Here is a 17,332-nt window from a genome sequence, read left to right on the forward strand (position 1 = left end):
TTCTTCCTCATTCTTACATTTTTAGCCTCAGCAAGAATATGGCATCCTTAGAGCTTCAGCTCTATCTGAACATTTTCTAGCTGAGGTAAGAGGTTTAATCTTCCCAAACACCTGCTTTCCTCCTGTATTGTTTCAGGCTCAGAGCAAAGGTCATCATTTCATTTCAATAACCTGATTTAGCAGACAGGAATAACTAGAATATTTTTAAACAAAGCAAGAAGTTAACATTCTTTCAAAAAGACGCAGCGGTGCAGTTCTCATCCCTACGTTTCCTTCCCTCTCTTCTGCCAGAAGGAAAAAGAACAAAAAAGCCCAAGCTTCTCCCTCCACCAAAAGCTTTTATTTGCACGTTCCCCAACCAACAAGCAAACACCTTTTCCTCCTGTTTTATATTAAAAAGACTTAAGCCTCTACATAATTTTGGGCAAAATCTAATTTATTAGTTAACACACTCTTCCCCTCAATCAGAAGTATCTAGCTGTGGTGTTCAGACAACTCATTTGGAAAACAAGTTTTCAAGAGAGTTTAGATGTGACCTGTAGAAGAGAGTTAACTGTCCTAATTACCACTTCGTCGAAGCTTTGGCCGTGGACAATGGTCTTCTTCCAAGGACAACTGTGCTACTTCATCCTCCCCCTTATTTCTCAACCCCAGCTCTTACAAGCTCCCCAGCTCCACCACTCCAAAATCAATCCCTAACCTGGTTCAGTCAGCCAGCCCAGCAACTTCCCATGGTGTGGACACCTGAACTGCCAACGTGGCTCACCTTAGCAGAACCAGACAAGGCGTTGCTCACACAAACAGTTTGGATGGCGGGTGGGAGGGGAGGGCAATAGAACACTAGGAAAAAACTATGCTGTCAGTTAGGAAAAATGAGGGTGGCACCCCTCAAGCAGCACTGAGGCCGCTGGATGAGTACTCCCGCCATGGAAACATCTAGGAACAATCATGCCCACCTCTAACTGTTTCACTAAGGGTACATTTTAAATTAAATTAGACTGGTGCAAGTTCGTATGCTCACAAAAACGTATGTCTAGAGTTTAAATTGCAACTTTAGCTCAACTAGTGCAGCTTACTGTTGAGTCAAGAACCTAAGGGCAAGCTAAGGGCCTGGGCACGTGCTAAATGAGCCGTTTAAGGATTTACAACCCATCACCTCCAGGACAGTTCATTACCAGAGTAAAACTTGCTCAGTCCAAACCTCCCTTCTGTGCTCCAGGGCATATCCACGTAAACCATTGCCGCATGGGTTTAACAGGATGTGCCACCAAGCAACCGGGACAGTTACACATGCAACCTTCACTTATGAGTGAAAATGAGCAGCTGGGGTGAGGCTGAAGCACCTTCAGTGTGCATGTAAGCTGTATAAGCACACAGTGTGTGGAGATACCGGAGACAGCATCGAGGCACTAGCATCATTCTCCCATCCAGTTAGTAAATACCAGGCTTGTTCACGACAGACAGCATAACAGGTTCTTCCAAGGCAGCCTCTGTCAGAAAGCAAGCTGCTTTCTCCACGCAGTCTTCTTTTTTCCTGATTTCACCCCACCTAGAGATCCTCATGTAAGGCAGCAAAAATGAACCCACAAAACTTCCCATTGATTTTTTTTTTCTTTCCCCCCAGACATGCTGCATCCGTGCAGCATGTATGGATCAGTGGTTCTGGGTCTCTTCTCTCAGGGCAGCAGCTATTTTACCCAGCTAGCTATTTGCAACTAATAACTGCTACCGTCTCTCTCCTCAAATGCACACATTTTAAATCACAGTATATCAATAAAATGTCATCACAGCTCTTTTGTTTACAAAGCCTGGCAGTACAAATTAACAAAATGCTTCCTAAGTCCACCTGAACGCAGGGCAACCATAAGAGAAGCTTTAAACATTACGAATATTAGAATCTAGACACAAAATGTACCCTTTCTAACAACGTGGCTTCAAAAGTATTAAACCTTTTCTGCAAATATCCCTATTATTTTTAAGCAAAACATTTGTAGGACCGAGCCCTTATCTTGTAGTTTGGCAAAAATTTTCTGACATTTCTTACTGTTGAGAATTATTTCTAGTCCATTACCACTGAAACAACATTTAACACTGCTCATTTGAAGGACCATATTAAAAGATAATTAGCTTTTTATAAAAACAAATGGTAGAACGTTGTACTACATCAAGCATTCATAATCAGACATACGTCTTTCAGAAGTGCACATTTAGGAAAATATTCTACCAACAGTAACTTTCTTCTTCGTTTTCTTCTCAGGAAATCCCTCCACAGCCCATTTTTAAATGGTCTAAATTAACAGCTTTCTATATTATGGCCCCATCAGACAAATTAAAATTGTATTTCACTTAGTTGCTTCAAAAGCAACTTACTTCATTGTTGCTTTTAGCTGATACTAAAAGAAATATACTGGTTTTTAATAGAAAAGAGCCAGTATGTTTAAAAATGCCACAAGCCATCCCTAGCAGTCAAACTTGAGACTGTTTCTCAACACAGAAAGTTTCATTTTCATTCATATGTCTAAACCACCTTTGTAAAGAAAAAAAGTCCCCGAACAGACACTTCCTCTCTACAGTTCCTTCTTTTCTCTTTTTGAAATAAACAAAAGTTGGTTGTTTTTTTGAAAAAAACAGGATGGCAGCCTCTCAGTAGCACACCACCAAGGGCACCTGGAGCCCCTTGCTGGGCTCACAGAGCTCTCGACAAGCTGGTTCAGAGGCACCGCGAGACAGGGAAGTAAATTCTTGCAATTTGTGCAGGTTTGCCACCCTTTGCACTCCACGGCATGTAAGCTTCTTTTCTGTAATTATTTTCTTGATAGCTAATACCCTCGTTCGCATGCTTAATTTACAGGTACCGTGACAAAGGTTGAATAGCTACAGAGAGTAAATAGTGTACAGAGGCTCTGGAGAGGTGGGGAAAATAACAGCACAAAACAGCAAACATAACAAGAGGATGGGAGTGGATAACGTAACCACCACCTCTGAGGCCAATGTCAGGCAAAATTCTGCCTTCAGCAGACAAGGTGCAAGCCCTGGTGCCTTGAAGATACAGTTTTCATGAAAGCTCTTCCTAAGAGGGTCATCTTCTAGTCGGAAAGACAGCCTCCACTAAAAACAAACCATGCCATCACGTCCTTGGGAAACTATTCTTGTTAGCTCCAAAATTATCTAGTGCAGCACAGGTAGCACGTGCAAAGAGGAGAAAACTAACAGTATCCTTGTCAACTTGCTTTTAATTTGAAATTGAGTCTGGTTGGAAGAGCAAGTTAAACATTAATTTTCTGACAGCGGTCAGCCCTGCGTATCACAAGTTGTAACCGTAGTTTCACAATCACATTTTGCTGCTTCTTTCCCTAGCTGCAATATAGAACTGAATAAACACCGAGATAGCCAGGAACCAGAGAACAGCAGAAGTGACTTGATACAAAGCTCATAAAAGCAAGGTAGCTTTCTCCTAACCTGTCAGCTTTATTAACTCCGTCAAAAGATCCCATGAAAAACACAAGTAACTCTAGAGGAACATACAGCATGACAAAACAGTATATGCAGCCACAATATATACTAACATGTTTTTTTCTCTCAACAGCAGACAACAATTTGAATCAACCAAGCTCACCCCTTTCTTCCAATTCTGAAGCCCAGTCTTGTGTGGGATGACATTTATACTGGGCCCGCTTAAGAAGTCAAACCACTACCATGCAAGAAGGTAAGTGAGGCAAAGGCGGAAGGAGCTCACAAATGAAGTGATGAGACTGATAGTACACTAACGGTAACCATTCAAGAAGCACAAAACATTCCCCTCAAAATAAAAAATCTATTTGGTATATTCACACAGAAATGTTGACGATGAGTTAAATATAGGGTGTTCTAGAAATAGACTAAAATGTCTAATTATAGAAGCAGACAGTGACATTCAATCCATGTAAAGACAACCCTTTCCCACAGTTTCCAACCTATGTATTTAGTATTCCTATTCCTAGCAAATCATCTTAACCATAATATTTTTCCCCCCCAATACAGAAAGAAATAATTTTTATATGCAAGTTTAAGAATTGGAGGTTCTTTCTGGGCTAACAAAACAGCTATCATTTTCACATTCAAACCTGAACCTAGTACAAAGTCACCCGTGACCCAAGATGACTGATCTCTTTAAGGACAAATAAATGACCTGAGCTCTAGCCATCCGATTCATCACTGAAGATAGCTGGTAGGTAGTTAAGGCCTAAAGCACATCAAGGTAAGAATGCATAAACTTTAGTCCCTATCTAATGGGATCCTTTTAGCACAAAGGCTGACACAGTGGGAAGCTTTGCCGCAGGACAGGCCCATATTGAAGAATAAATCGTTTTTAGCTCTACACAGCTTAGCCCCGTCAGGTCAGGAGAGTGAGAACCTCTAGAGCCTTTCACATGGCTGCTGCAGACTTTTGATAAGTAAAAGACTTAAAATTTCAGTATGTATAGTCTCTGTCAACTACTTTATCTGTGAAGGAACATTTAAGTAAGATTTAAGAAAGCAATATTTAAGTAAGATTTAAGGAAGCAAATAATCTCTAAAGCACATCAGTGGCATTAAAAGGATAAGCACAGTAAACCACTGGCGTATGGTAGCAAAGTTTCAGTGCTTACAGAGCGGATTGTAACCAAGGCTGGAAACATGAACTCCACCTCCTGCCACTCCTGTGCTGAATCACTCCGGGAGGGGGGAAAGTCCTTGCTACTCCTCGCACACCCAATAGAACTCCAGCGAGTTACCAAAACTGTCAGTGAAAACAACAAAATCTGCCAGCGAAAGCTGAGAAACTTTTGCTAATGCTTGCAAGAAACGAAAGCTGGTTTGGATATCAATGCTCCTCCTCTGATACAGAGGGCAATCCTGCGTTTTTCTTACAAAGTCTTTTCTATCCACTCACCGAACGCAGTCCTAGTGTAGTCCCCTCCCTTGAATACAACTGTGCTGGAAAGACAGAAAAGGGTACACTTACACACCTCATGTATTTTTTTTTTATATACACAGAAGTGTCCAAAGAGTAACGCACACCACTGAAGTATGAGTTTGCAGCAATACTGAAACATCAGGCTATACCAGGCCAACAACATTCTTCAAATCTGGACGTCTACTTCTTTTTTCTTCTCATTTGAGTGCCAAGATCACAAACTTGGTAATTCTAATATTCAACGGATAAAAGAAAGAGCACATTAGAAAACAGGCACTTCTGTAAAAGCATGGGTCTGGAAATAATGTTCAAGCTAACTGGCATCTAATGATACCACTCCCATGGCTCATCTATCAACAATCACAAACTTAATCCAAACTGAAAGATCCCTGCCTTAGGGTGGGGGGGGGGGGAAGCAAAGATTTTTTTTTTTTTTTTTTTTTGAGACAAACACAGGCTTCAGCTATAAAAATCAACAAAAACTAATGCCATTTCTCTGTCCCCTCTAATCCACTTCTCTGCCTTCTAGAAGATCTGTCCAAGCTGTCATCTGTAAGGCTTGGAGGACTTTCCAATCGCTTTATCCTAGCTCCACCACTGCACCCCAGATGCTTCTGTAGCCCTGGCGTAGTCCTTGCGCAGCAGCAAGAGAGGCTGAACATGGCAGCTTTGCCTTCAAAGAGGAACTGCTCCTCTGTGAAGCCCTGCTTGAGAGAAAGCAGCAGCAGCAGCTACTTACCCTTTAGCACACAAAAAGTGTTCTGGCCAAGATAAGCAGCTGCAGCTTGGGAGCCGACTTAGGATAACTCAAGTTTTTAAGGCTGGATGTCTCGACAGGGTTCGGTACAGCAGAAAGAAGAGGAGGAAAGAGGTAAGGAAAGGGAGGCTCGTGCTCTGCCAGTTGCAAGCACGGCAGACAGTTGTTGCCTCAGCCCTAAGATCTGAAAATAAAACTCATGATGAAAAAAAGGAAGATGCAAATACCTTAAAGAATTTTTCAGTAAAAAACTTCTATCACTAACTCAAAACAATTTTTTTCCAAGTGGTTCCTCTGTAGTTTTATCATTTCCTCTGTGGATTTTTCAACACGAAACAATGCACCAAATAAATCTCCCAAGCCCTTGCAAAACTGTTCCTTTTAGAAAGAAAAAAGGCAAAACATAAAATCAAAAGATGGTAAAAACACACCATACCGTAAGTTGCAGAGGGAAGATACAGGCGAACACTGGAAAGGCTGAAGACAAGAGACAGCCTCACCCAAAACATGACCATTTACTTAATGGTTGCCTCCCTCTCTCCCTCCCCTGCAAACCGATCACAGTATTAAGCAAGACTCCATTATACTTCTCAGATATAGGCTCCATACAGTAAATGACACGGGAGAGTATTCCCCTGTGCGCAACAGTTTGAGCTCCCTGTCATTTCATTTTCAGTAAGAAGATATTCAACTTTATTTCTCAACTGAAAGACTGAAATATAGGGTCCAAAGTTATATACTCAGACAAAACTTCTAAAGATATTAGCCTGCATTTCTGTTCAACTATGAACACGGTGAAAACACTCATTCTTTTTCAAAATATTGTGCTAGAGTTCAGAAGTACGTAATTAGGAGAATCAAGCTAGTTTTCATGCACTGAAAGTTTAAAAAGCAATTTGACACACCGCAATTACCTCCAGGATTTTCTTCTCCCATTACAACTACCACTAAGCCCATTTTGTAATTGGTCTGTCCCTCTGCCATGTACACCATCCCCATTGCTATCATTTCTTAATCATTTTCAGGAAAAGGTGAGTACCTGCCCATTTTTTCTGCACAAAACAATTCAACTCCCTCTATTTTAAAATGACACCGCGGCGGCTGCCCCTGAATGCGTTTGTTTCGAGAGAAACAGAACCGCAATTTAAGGTCACGGGCGTAGAGAGCGATCCATCTTTGAAACGACAAACCTGCCATTTTAAAGTCGCTCGGGACCACACCGGGCGAACGGCAGTGGCAGAGCAAAGGTGCCCAAAGCCACAGTACTGATTACTAACACTTTGCCCAAATCGCTTTGGACCATGCTCTGCTACATGCTAACCAGGTCCAGGTAAATGTAGATTCGGAATAAATATTCGTTTATCGTACAGTCAGCTGAGCGGCGGCTGAAGGGGTCAGATCAGCAGCCTGCCTGACACCTCCACACGCGTCAAAGGCGACAAAATTACAAAATGCAGCAAAATTACAAATCAGCTGTAACACTGATGAAGTGTGCTGTTCAGAGCAGCACAGCAGCGGCCGCAGTGCCCTTTGCCTGGAGCGACATGCTCAGCTACAGGCAGCTCACAGTGCTGCTGCCCCGAAACATCGCTTTTACTCGCGGCTCAATTTATTTTTTGTTTTTCCCAAGCGCGCCCTGGTCCTGCACTTTACCAGAAGTTCCCTTTTTCCCCCGCAATCCTCCCCAGACGGCTGAGGAGAGGCTGCTCCAGGCGCGGGCAGCACGTCGAGGCAACCGGAGGCCAGCAGCCCGGGGAAGCCTCGTCCCCCCTGCCCGGCCGGCCGGCCGGCCGCCCGCCCTTCCCTCCCCGGGGAGCACGTACCGCCTCGCCGCGGGGCCTGCGGCACCGCCCCGGCCGCCCCGCAGCTTCGTGCAGCTAAAATGGCTCCTGTCGAGGGGGGGGGGAAGTGGTGCCCGGGCCCCAGCCGGTGAGTCACCGCGGGGCCGGGCGGCTCGACGCGGCGCGGCTCGGCTCGACACGACACGCCCCGGGCGGCGGCCAGCGCTCCGCCGGGCCCGGCCCGCAGGTGGCGGCGGCCCCGCTCCGCTCCCCGGGCTGTGCTGACAGGGTGCGTGGGGGAACGGGCAGCTCGGCGACCGGAGAGAGGCTGGCCGGCTTCGCGCCCCGCTTCGCCTTCCCTCGTGTGAGCAACCAGTCCAAGCGTGGCTCGCTCTCCCAGCTTACACCAGCGGTGGGCTCATGGCGGTGGCTCCCTCCCTGCTCCCCTCTCCATCGCTCTGGACTCTGAGGCGGCCTGCATCTGCGCGCCCGAACCTAGGAGACCTTATGTAACATCCCACCCAGCTCCTCTTCATGAGTAACAAATAATTAAACACGTTTCTGCGGAACATCTGGTATTTTCTACCCATGCCGTCTATCTCACACTAAACTGGTTAACCCCAGAAAAAAGCGAAACTTAGGAGGGACCAAATTGCTCAGGGAAATTTAGTTAATGTGCAGTGTTCAACGAAGCGCTGACACGCATCTAACTCCAAGCCAGGGCTCTCAAGGATCCCCAGTAAATTTTTCCAGTATGCTCCTTATGTTCTTCAACCCAACTGTTGTGCCTAACAAACAACATGCCGAAAGCCACCCAGCGCACAGACGAGGGCAACGTAAGCGCTTCGGATGGGCTCTACAAACTCATCAGGTGCACCAAAAGGCCTAACAGAAGTTTAGTCTTAAAAAACACGGTGCGGAGGGTAAGGACAGAATTATTTCTGCCTTGTTTTAGTGGGAAGGGTAAGCGCACACTCTGTTTGCAGGCTGGCACATGCATTCGTTTTCCACTAATTTCCAGAAGGGCAGAGTCCAAAGCAGCCCGCTGGCCGTAAGGGAAGGCACGGCACAAAGACCCAAGCCCATGCAGACAACGGGAGTGTGTTAACTGCAGGGCAAGGAGCTGGGAGGCAGGAGAGAGGAAAGAAAGCAGCAGAGGCAACCTTGCAATGAGCAGGGATGACGTGAGTAAAAACCTGAAGATACTTCTAGCAAACACATTGAAATAATTCCAAATATGATTAAGTGCAGCTGTCATTAACCCCCCCAGTAATAATTAAACAGTAGTCCCACAAGTGGTTCGCTGAGCAAAACTTACTGTTTTATGGACATTAATATCTCCAACTACTGGTTGGAGTAGTTTAATAACCAAGAAGAAAATTTTGGTTTTAATTCCAAATAATTCAGTCCCTATGATACCTGCCTGGCACTCAAAGGCAAAACTGTCTCCCAGTTTATTGTTTAAAGAGCAGTTATCCAGGTACAATTTTATTAGATGTATTTTATCATGTTATTTTGCAGCCTGCTTTAGCGGAAGATCTTCAGAAAAGAAGCAGCAGCACATTTTTTATGACCTACTGACTAAAGGTATCAATTAAGTCACTACTAAAGTAGCTTCGCTACAGCTCTTTATCAAAATATGTCTTCAGTTATATTTCTCGGTTGAAAAAAAGACCATGTGGAAGAAACACTGCAATGTTATTTTAGCCACTATATATTTTCCACCTCTCCCAACAGATGTATTTTCCCTCTCTCCAACAACTTAATTCTAATCCAGTCTTATATCTAAAAGTATTTGTTTCTTGTGCTGCAAAACCCTTTGGAAATCATGGGGCATTGAGGGGAGAAATCTGACCCAGGTGCACAGCGGTTACAAGGAAACTGTAACATTGGCACAGGGAGAGTGCCATTTTCATTATTAAAGAAAGTCTAACAGTTATGTTTTACAGGGGAAAAAACCAACACAGTCTTATCCAGCAATCAACTAAATTGAAAAATCATTTCTTAGTGATGTCTGAGCACAAGTTATGCAAACATTTCGCCGTTTCTAAGCTAAATCTGGAAGCAGTATTTTTTTAAAAGCATATGTAAAATGTAAACATATTTAGCGAGAAAATGCAGGTGGATGTTCATCCCTGGAACTGTATCAGGTTCCTTGCTAATTATAATTTCGCCTTAAAGAAGAAGTGACCTTGCCCATTGCTGGGATGAGTATTTCTATGAAACTTAGATCATCGTTTGCCCAAAAGACATAGCTAGACACTGACCAACAGCACGGCTTAAGCCAATTTAAACAGCCCTCCGCTCCATCCTGGCTGCATATTCCTTGCACCGAGCTACTCCCCCCAGTTTCCCAGCGCAAATATTTGTGCGGCCACACAGCGCGGCAGAGGGTGGAACCCACCAGTGGAAAAGTTAAGGCTGCACAAATAAATAAATAATGCATAATACAATTTTCACGTTGCCATTGGCCCCAGCTCCCAGAGAAACGCATGCCAAATTACACCCCGAGGGGAGCAGCACAGCCCAGCGGGCCGCACACCGGCTGGGGTGGCAGAGACCTGGATGCTGCTCCCACTTCTGCTGGCCTCACGTGTGACCCCGAGGAAGCCGCTTCTCTTTTCACACCCTGATTTGGTAATCGCTGTCCCTCCTTCTCAACTGGCTTTGAAAGCTACAGGCCTATGAGAGTGGGATGGGATACTTCCCCATGAGGCACAGGAGGGGACCACGGCAACCTGCCTGCACAAGGGACAGCATGAGGCTCTGAAGCCACGCGAGGACAGACCAGAGAGATGCGCTCTGGAGGTATGCTGCCCACCTGAAAGACACATACATTTTAGTCTTATAAAAACGGGCCGAAAGGGATGTTTGTGACTGTGTTCAGCTTTCATTTTTGGATGGGGGTTGGGTAGGAGAAAATACTATATTGATGAAGGAAAGGAAGCAGACTTTAGATTTAAAAGCTCTTTGGTTTTTATTTTCCTGCTGTATTATACACAAGGTCACCACACGAGAAGCCTAGCAAGCCCCATTTAGGTGGGACCCCGCGGTGCCATTCCTAAAGCAGCTCAAGATGCTGTAACTCCTCTTCCACTATTGCAAGAGGAGATTCCACCACCCTGCTCTCAGCTTGGGCACACACTCAACTCGCACAGGCTTGGGGCCTCAAACTCTGGCTCAAGACTGGATAAAAATCTTATTTAAGGAACTTCCATTTCCTATTTGTTTTTGTAGGATCCTGGTATCTCAAGCTTTGCAATGTATTGGATCTCAGGCATCCCTGTAAGAAGGAAATCCTAATAATCCCATTCACAAGCATGGCAGGGAAGAACACCTGAAGCAATGGACATGCCCAAGACCACACTGTATGTGTATGGAAGGACAACACTTGAACCAGCCTTCACCCAAGTCTTGAGTTAGCACCCAAACTCCTGCACCTTCCTTTCTCCTTATATAAAACACCAAGATACAGTAGTAGCACTGCTACAACTTTTTAATGTAATATATATCTATCACGGTGTTACTGTCCCGGTACTTTGGATCTGTGGACTGGCACCTCCTGCTGTGGTAGGTGCCACATAAAACACAGACTGAAACTATTGTGGGTTTCTAACACTGCCGGATGCATAATGACCTAAATATTTACGCATGGAGAAATTGCATCAGGAGATTATAAGGTAACTTAGTCCTATCCCCAAAGGAAGCCTCTGCTACAGGACATTAGGTATGGAAAAGTTCTCATCACTGTGTTATTTAACAACTTAATCACAAATTCAGACCATATACTCCCGATATTTTTAAGACGACTGTTTGCCGTCTACAAACCTCTTGCATTTTCAGAGATTTCAGTAAAAAAGCATCTCAAAGGAGAAATGTGGAACCCAGGGTTTCGGATACCTGGAGCGCAGCTCATGCAGCTATCAGTTCTTGATTTGGAATTTAAAGGTATGGTTCAGTGATGTTTTAGTGGACGCTGAGTATAGGTTGAAAGTAGAGCACAATGAATTTGAGAGAAAACAGTCTACTTTTTCATTGTGCTCGTCTTCTGAACTTTAGTTGAATTGTAGGAAAGGAAAGGTGGTAGTAAACAAAGTGCGTATGAACAGGCCACTGTTCTTTTCAAAAGCTGGGAGGGAAGGTGTCCCAGCTGTCCTGTGTTTAACTGGAATCCTTCAGATAGTAAATGTCATCTTCTTTCAAAATACACAAGAGTGTCTTTCACAAGTCTGCGGTCAGGAAACTCCCAAGCCTCCAGAAATTATGCCTTGGTAGCAGAAGGGGCGAGAGAGGTGTTTGAAATGAAATGGATTCACAACCGAGCACCAGGCAGCTTTAACCTCATCCATTTTACACTTCCAAGTTTGTCTCCAGTGTTTCCTAGTGAAGGCAGATTTGGCAAGGTGGCTGCCTTTGCCAGCAGCACAGCAACATCCCACACAGCTACAAACCCCTGACCTTGTACAGCCTTGCACAAACTCTTCTTGGATCACCTCTAAGGTATTCCTAGGTCACATCCCAAAAATGACAAGCCTCTAGGAAAATCTACTTATATAGTCACTTTTCCTCTTTTAAGTTCCTTCCTTCCTCCTTTTGTTATGGGTTTGCCTCTGCTGCGAAGTAGGCTTCTCAGTATTTCTGAGAATGGTTTAAAATGTGGTTGTATCCTCCTTTCTACTGACAAGCAGGCTTCGGAGGGAAAGAATTGCAAAAATCCAGGTAGTAAATACAGCTCCGACACAGGATAATCTCTGATCCACTCTCAGCCAGAAGCTGCAGGCTCCAGCTTCTCTCTGACACTTCTCTACCAACCCCGACCACACTTTTCTCTCCCCATCCTCTCCTTGCACCGGTTCTGGTCCACCTGTTAAACTGTCCACTGATCCCATTAAACACATGAATGTGGCAGAAAGCTGACCCGGGTGGGTGGGGAGCGTTGGCAGCCCTTGAATCAGCTCAGAAAGGCTGGCTGTGATGAGCACTGCCAGCAAAGGACATAGGACCTCCCTCGGAGAGTGGTAATGAACTTCTTAGACTGGCCCAGCACTAAGGTAAATTTTCACTCTAAGACTCACATGATTGCACAATAGCTGAAAAAAAAAAGCTCGAGGCATGTTACCTGGGCGGTGCTGCAGGCAGAGAGAAGGGACAAAGATGCCACTTAACCCACGGCTCTCATACCTGAGCTAGCTGTGTTCCACCCCTCCCTCCGCATGCTACTTGCCTGTTTGTTCTGGAAAGTGCACTGAAAGTCATTTAACATCCTATAAATACACCTGCCAGTAGGTGCGGCAGAAGTCACACTTCTAAACCCACAGCTCTGAGGCAGTCACACAAAGAAATCAAAATAAGGACAGGACAAATTTATAGCCGATACTACTCTCAGCAGGCTTTAGACCTCCCCCAAAATCACAAAACTGAAAGAATTAAACCACGATCTGCAAATGTTTGTAAAATACATGCAACGTCACCTGGTTTTCTCAGGTGACAGGAGAAATCATCGTGCCTCACCTAATGTTATCACTAACCACATTGGGATAGGCAGTTACGGCTCCTGCATCCTGAAACCCAGCTCACTTACAAATTGCTGCTTCTCAGTCCTCCATTCGGGATCACTAAACTCATCCAAAAAGGCCAACATCCCTTATGTCTTTAAATACCATCTCTAGACCCTGTTTCAGCACGGGCCCTAAAACAAATAAGGCAACTAATGGAAAGACGGGGAAGTAAATGGGCCAAGAATGTATTTTACACCAACAAATGAGTAACTCTATCTGGATTTTTTTTTTTTTTAAATCTAGAAGAGCTTACTGCTTGAAAAGACAGAAACAGTTTCTGAAACAAGGCGGAAGATAGTGTAGTTCTAATTAATGCCCAAGTATAGCTATGCACTGTAACAGTCATGCTATTTTATGTACAGAACACCTCACTACAACATATTTGCAACAAACAAAGCCAAAATTACCTCAATTTTGTATGGTAATAATTCCTGGATATCCCAAGAGAACCAGCAAGGGCATAGCAATATGATGTTTTTATCCCAAATTCTCACGCAGTATGTGTGCCAGCCGTGAAAATTCTTTAAAAATATAATGAATCATACAAGGCTATACAATCCTGCTTGCAGTAAGATTACGCTAGATTCACAGCTTTCCAAAGGAAATCAACTGGGTGTACAGCTGGTTTGAAAAACAAGTATTAGGTCGCCTATCTATTTCTATGGATTTGCACTCAAAACAAAGCTTTATAAGCAAATATGGGTTTTCAGCTGTTGTGCAAGAAAGGCACAAAGGTGAGGGGATATTAGGCATGAAGTGAAATTGATAAACACTGTTAAAATTGAAAAACATACATATGAAAGAAAAGGTTAGATTTTCCAAGAACAAGAAACAATCTTTCCAGAAAGAAAGTCAATGTACATTCTTGAAGTAGATCAGCGCTGGACATCATCCCACAAGGTGAGCTTCAGATCCCCCACTACTATACTCCTTCAGAGCTCTGCTGCTTTAACGGGATGGTTATATTTGCTCTGGAGTCCTTGCAAAGATAATTTTTAAGAATACAAGCTCAATCTAAAATTATTAGAGATGTTAATACGCCAGTAACAGTAAACTTAGCCTTTGCTCTTTTCCTTTCTAACACACACAAAAAAAAAAAAAAAAAAATCCAGAACTATTTGTAAACATGTTGTTCTGTGGTTTTTGTTTTGTTTTTAATGTCAGAATTTTGTCATCCCTGATATAAGACAGAAAAAAAATATCGGGCAAATGAATGAATAGAAATATATACCAAGTTAAACTATGTTGCAAATACACACAGAAGGAACATAAAAGTAAGGACTGGGTCGGTTTTACATAGTCAAACAGTGGTTTCTTAACTGGGACACTCTGTAGTCCGCTGAGGAATCCTCATTAAAAAGCTATAACTATATTTTTCCTCTTCTCATTCTGTGAGTCACTCATTATATTTTTGGACATTGCAACACATTCATGAATAATAAACACATACTGGGAAGAAGAAAAAAAAATACCCAGTGTTCACACTGGATTTTTTTATGTCTATATTTATCAGTATAAAAATCAAATCAAGAATGAAGCTGAGATTTGTAGAAGTTTCTATGCAAGGAATGCTATTAATCACAGACAAAGTATTTGGTATAGCCAGAGACAAGCGTACAGATATGCACAGAAGTTACAGCATGGCAATGTTAGTATTACTATTATTGTTTGGCCTTTATACAGAGCCAGAGGATAGGGGGAGGGATCATAATGTTCCCCATCAAACCCTCTCCTAAGGGAGAACAGCCAGGCACCGCCCTTAGCTAGACAGTTCTGGACCCAAAGCTGTACTTTTGCAGCTGCTTTTTTTTTTTTAATTAATTTTCTTCTAAAGGCTAGAGAGTTAGGTTGCGGAGACTGCGCAGTCCCAGAAAGTCAGCCGTGCTACAGGAAATTGTTGTTGATATCTTGAAGAAGTACCAGGGAATTATTTATTCACGTTTGTGTTTTAGGCAGTAACAAAGAGCATCTAGCATATGCACATGTTGGGATGGTTGCTGCAAGGTTTTCCACTGCTCCAGTCAGATGAAAAACCTGTTTGCTTCTCTTCCAATTTTTGTTGTACTTTCAATCCCGCCACCCCAGGCAGGCCATATGGCCTACCTCGCACACTTGTGCTGACTCCCTGTACGGATGCAGGCCAAATTTATGGAATTAAAGGAAATCCAGATAAACATCATTTTTAGAAAAATGTTGAGCTAGAGTTCCACAAATATTTTAGATGCTTATGAGAATGCTACAGGGTATTTCTGCACTGCTCAGGATGTGAACACAAAGGAAAGGAAAGTGTGTTTATTACTGCTCTTCTAGCTGCTCTAATTAAAGGAAAAAGATAAAAGTGCTACCTTGGAGAGGCAGGAGAAAAAAGTAAGTTGTGCAAAAAAGTAAGCTCATGTGAATTAATCCATTTGCTATCACAACTCATTCAGACAGAGAACTGGCTATTAAAGAACAGTTAGCTAGAAACACAACCCCATTACGTGCTTGTTCAGGAAACAATCAATACTTTCAGTAGCAGGCTTACCTATGCAAATACATGCTACATTAACCAACTGGTGAATACATAAATCATGGAGAAGAGGGAAAAAAAATAAAGACTGCAGGACACACAAAGGAAGGGTGTCGGGGAGCTGGGGGCTGCAGGGAAGGTGAACTGGCCGCTGGAAGGCAAACATTTTGATCTCTCGGGTACATTTCAAGTTGCACAAACAGCAGCCTTGCATCTCGATGCTGATCTTTGGCCGGGTGAGCAGTCCTGCCAGCAAATCCTGTAAGATTACGATCCTGTGGATCACTTCAAGAAACCAAACCATCACCTCTGCTATTGTCACTTGCCCATAAAAACAAGGTACGGCAGTCAGACATATCCTAGAAGATACCATTGCACACACGCATAGAGGCTCAGTTCCAGAGAGAATTGCTGCTACTACAATGTGTTTTCCAAAAGCCTCCCAGGAATCATCTTTCCCGACTCTGTGGTTTAGGGAGCACTGAAAACAAAATCGGGAACCAGAAGCTAAGAGAATGGGAGGACATTATGGCAGGCGTGGTTTCACAGATGTGATTTTTCTCCTGCTTTCCACTAACAGAGGTCATTTACTTAACAGAGGGAGCTCAATATTCTCCTCGAGTAATCTGTCATAAAGACTTAGTATTCTGAATGCTCCATCCAAAGTACTATGCGTACATTTGTTTATTATTTTAGTCCAATATTGTCAATTTAGCATTTCAGTATATACATTTAACCTTATAACCCATTTTGTCCTGGATTTACTGAGGGTCCATCAGCTTTAAATGTCTGTGCTCCGGAAAACATCCCACTAGCCAGAGTGGAATGATTTCAACTCCCTCTACCATCAAGGGACAGAGACCTAAATTTGGGGGTAGAGTGCTCACATTCTAGGACAGTAGCCTAAATTCAGAGTGTTCCACTGCATCTCTGCAACCAATTTTATTTCTTGAACTTTTACTTTTAATGCTCTCCCTTCTTAGCGAGACACATTAGAAATGTTTTCCAGCTTTGCACATCAGACAAAAATATGCTATTTGTGACTGTGGTCACAGAAATCTTCCTTTACTTCCACCACTACTGAAGAGTAACACCAAACTAATTTAATTTTAATATTCAGAATAAGAATAATTAAAACAGCTTTTCTGAAGAGGTATCTCACTCAGGAAGGAGAAAGAGTAAAGAAAATTACTTTTTTTTTTTAATTGATTACCCACATCCTCAGGCCCGTTGGTTTTATAATATGAGCCCTTGCTGCTTTGCAGGAACTAGGAGCAGCTTCCTCCCTGCTACTCTCTGTTCTGTGAGAAAACTTACTCCCCTACCCTAAACAAGCATCCTTTCATTCCTTTATTGCTAATCCTTAATTGCATGCAGCAGGCTGCTGCTTCACCATAAGATCCCAAATAACTTATCAGAAGGTTTTGGTTCCAGGTGATTCTAACAGGGTTAGGTACATTATTTCTACTTACTTTCTGAAAATATACTACTTTCCCTCCATCCTATTTGATTAAATTACATTATCCAGTGAGCGTTTTCAAAGCTACACGGGTATATCATATGTGCACCATTCCGGCACAAGTCAGATCTAGAGGGGCAGGAATTATGCAACAAAATTATACAATACATTGGAAAATTCACTTCTGTCATTAAGCACCAACTAGCAACACCAGACAGCAAACAGGAAAGATACCACCTGTATCATCAGGAGATGCACATTTGCATTTTTGAGGTGAAATGGCAGCGGGATACTGTATAGGAAGGGAAACAAGGAGGAGGGAGCACCACGCT

General features: G+C 43.2%; 1 protein-coding gene across 2 annotated transcripts in view; it reads right to left on the bottom strand.

The window, feature by feature from the left end:
- ELF1 (E74 like ETS transcription factor 1) overlaps positions 1-17,332 on the bottom strand; it is a 92,566-nt gene that overhangs the window by 61,677 nt on the left and 13,557 nt on the right. Inside the window, exon 1 of one of the 2 annotated variants that reach the window (XM_076363225.1) lies at positions 7,517-7,569. The exons of the other annotated variant lie outside the window; for it this stretch is intronic. The gene's annotated coding sequence lies outside the window, so the exon portion shown is untranslated. Of the gene's footprint in view, positions 1-7,516; positions 7,570-17,332 lie in introns of those variants that run through there. 2 annotated transcript variants of the gene reach the window in all.

This window comes from Aptenodytes patagonicus, chromosome 1 (assembly GCF_965638725.1).
Source record: "Aptenodytes patagonicus chromosome 1, bAptPat1.pri.cur, whole genome shotgun sequence".
NCBI classification, from domain to species: domain Eukaryota; kingdom Metazoa; phylum Chordata; class Aves; order Sphenisciformes; family Spheniscidae; genus Aptenodytes; species Aptenodytes patagonicus.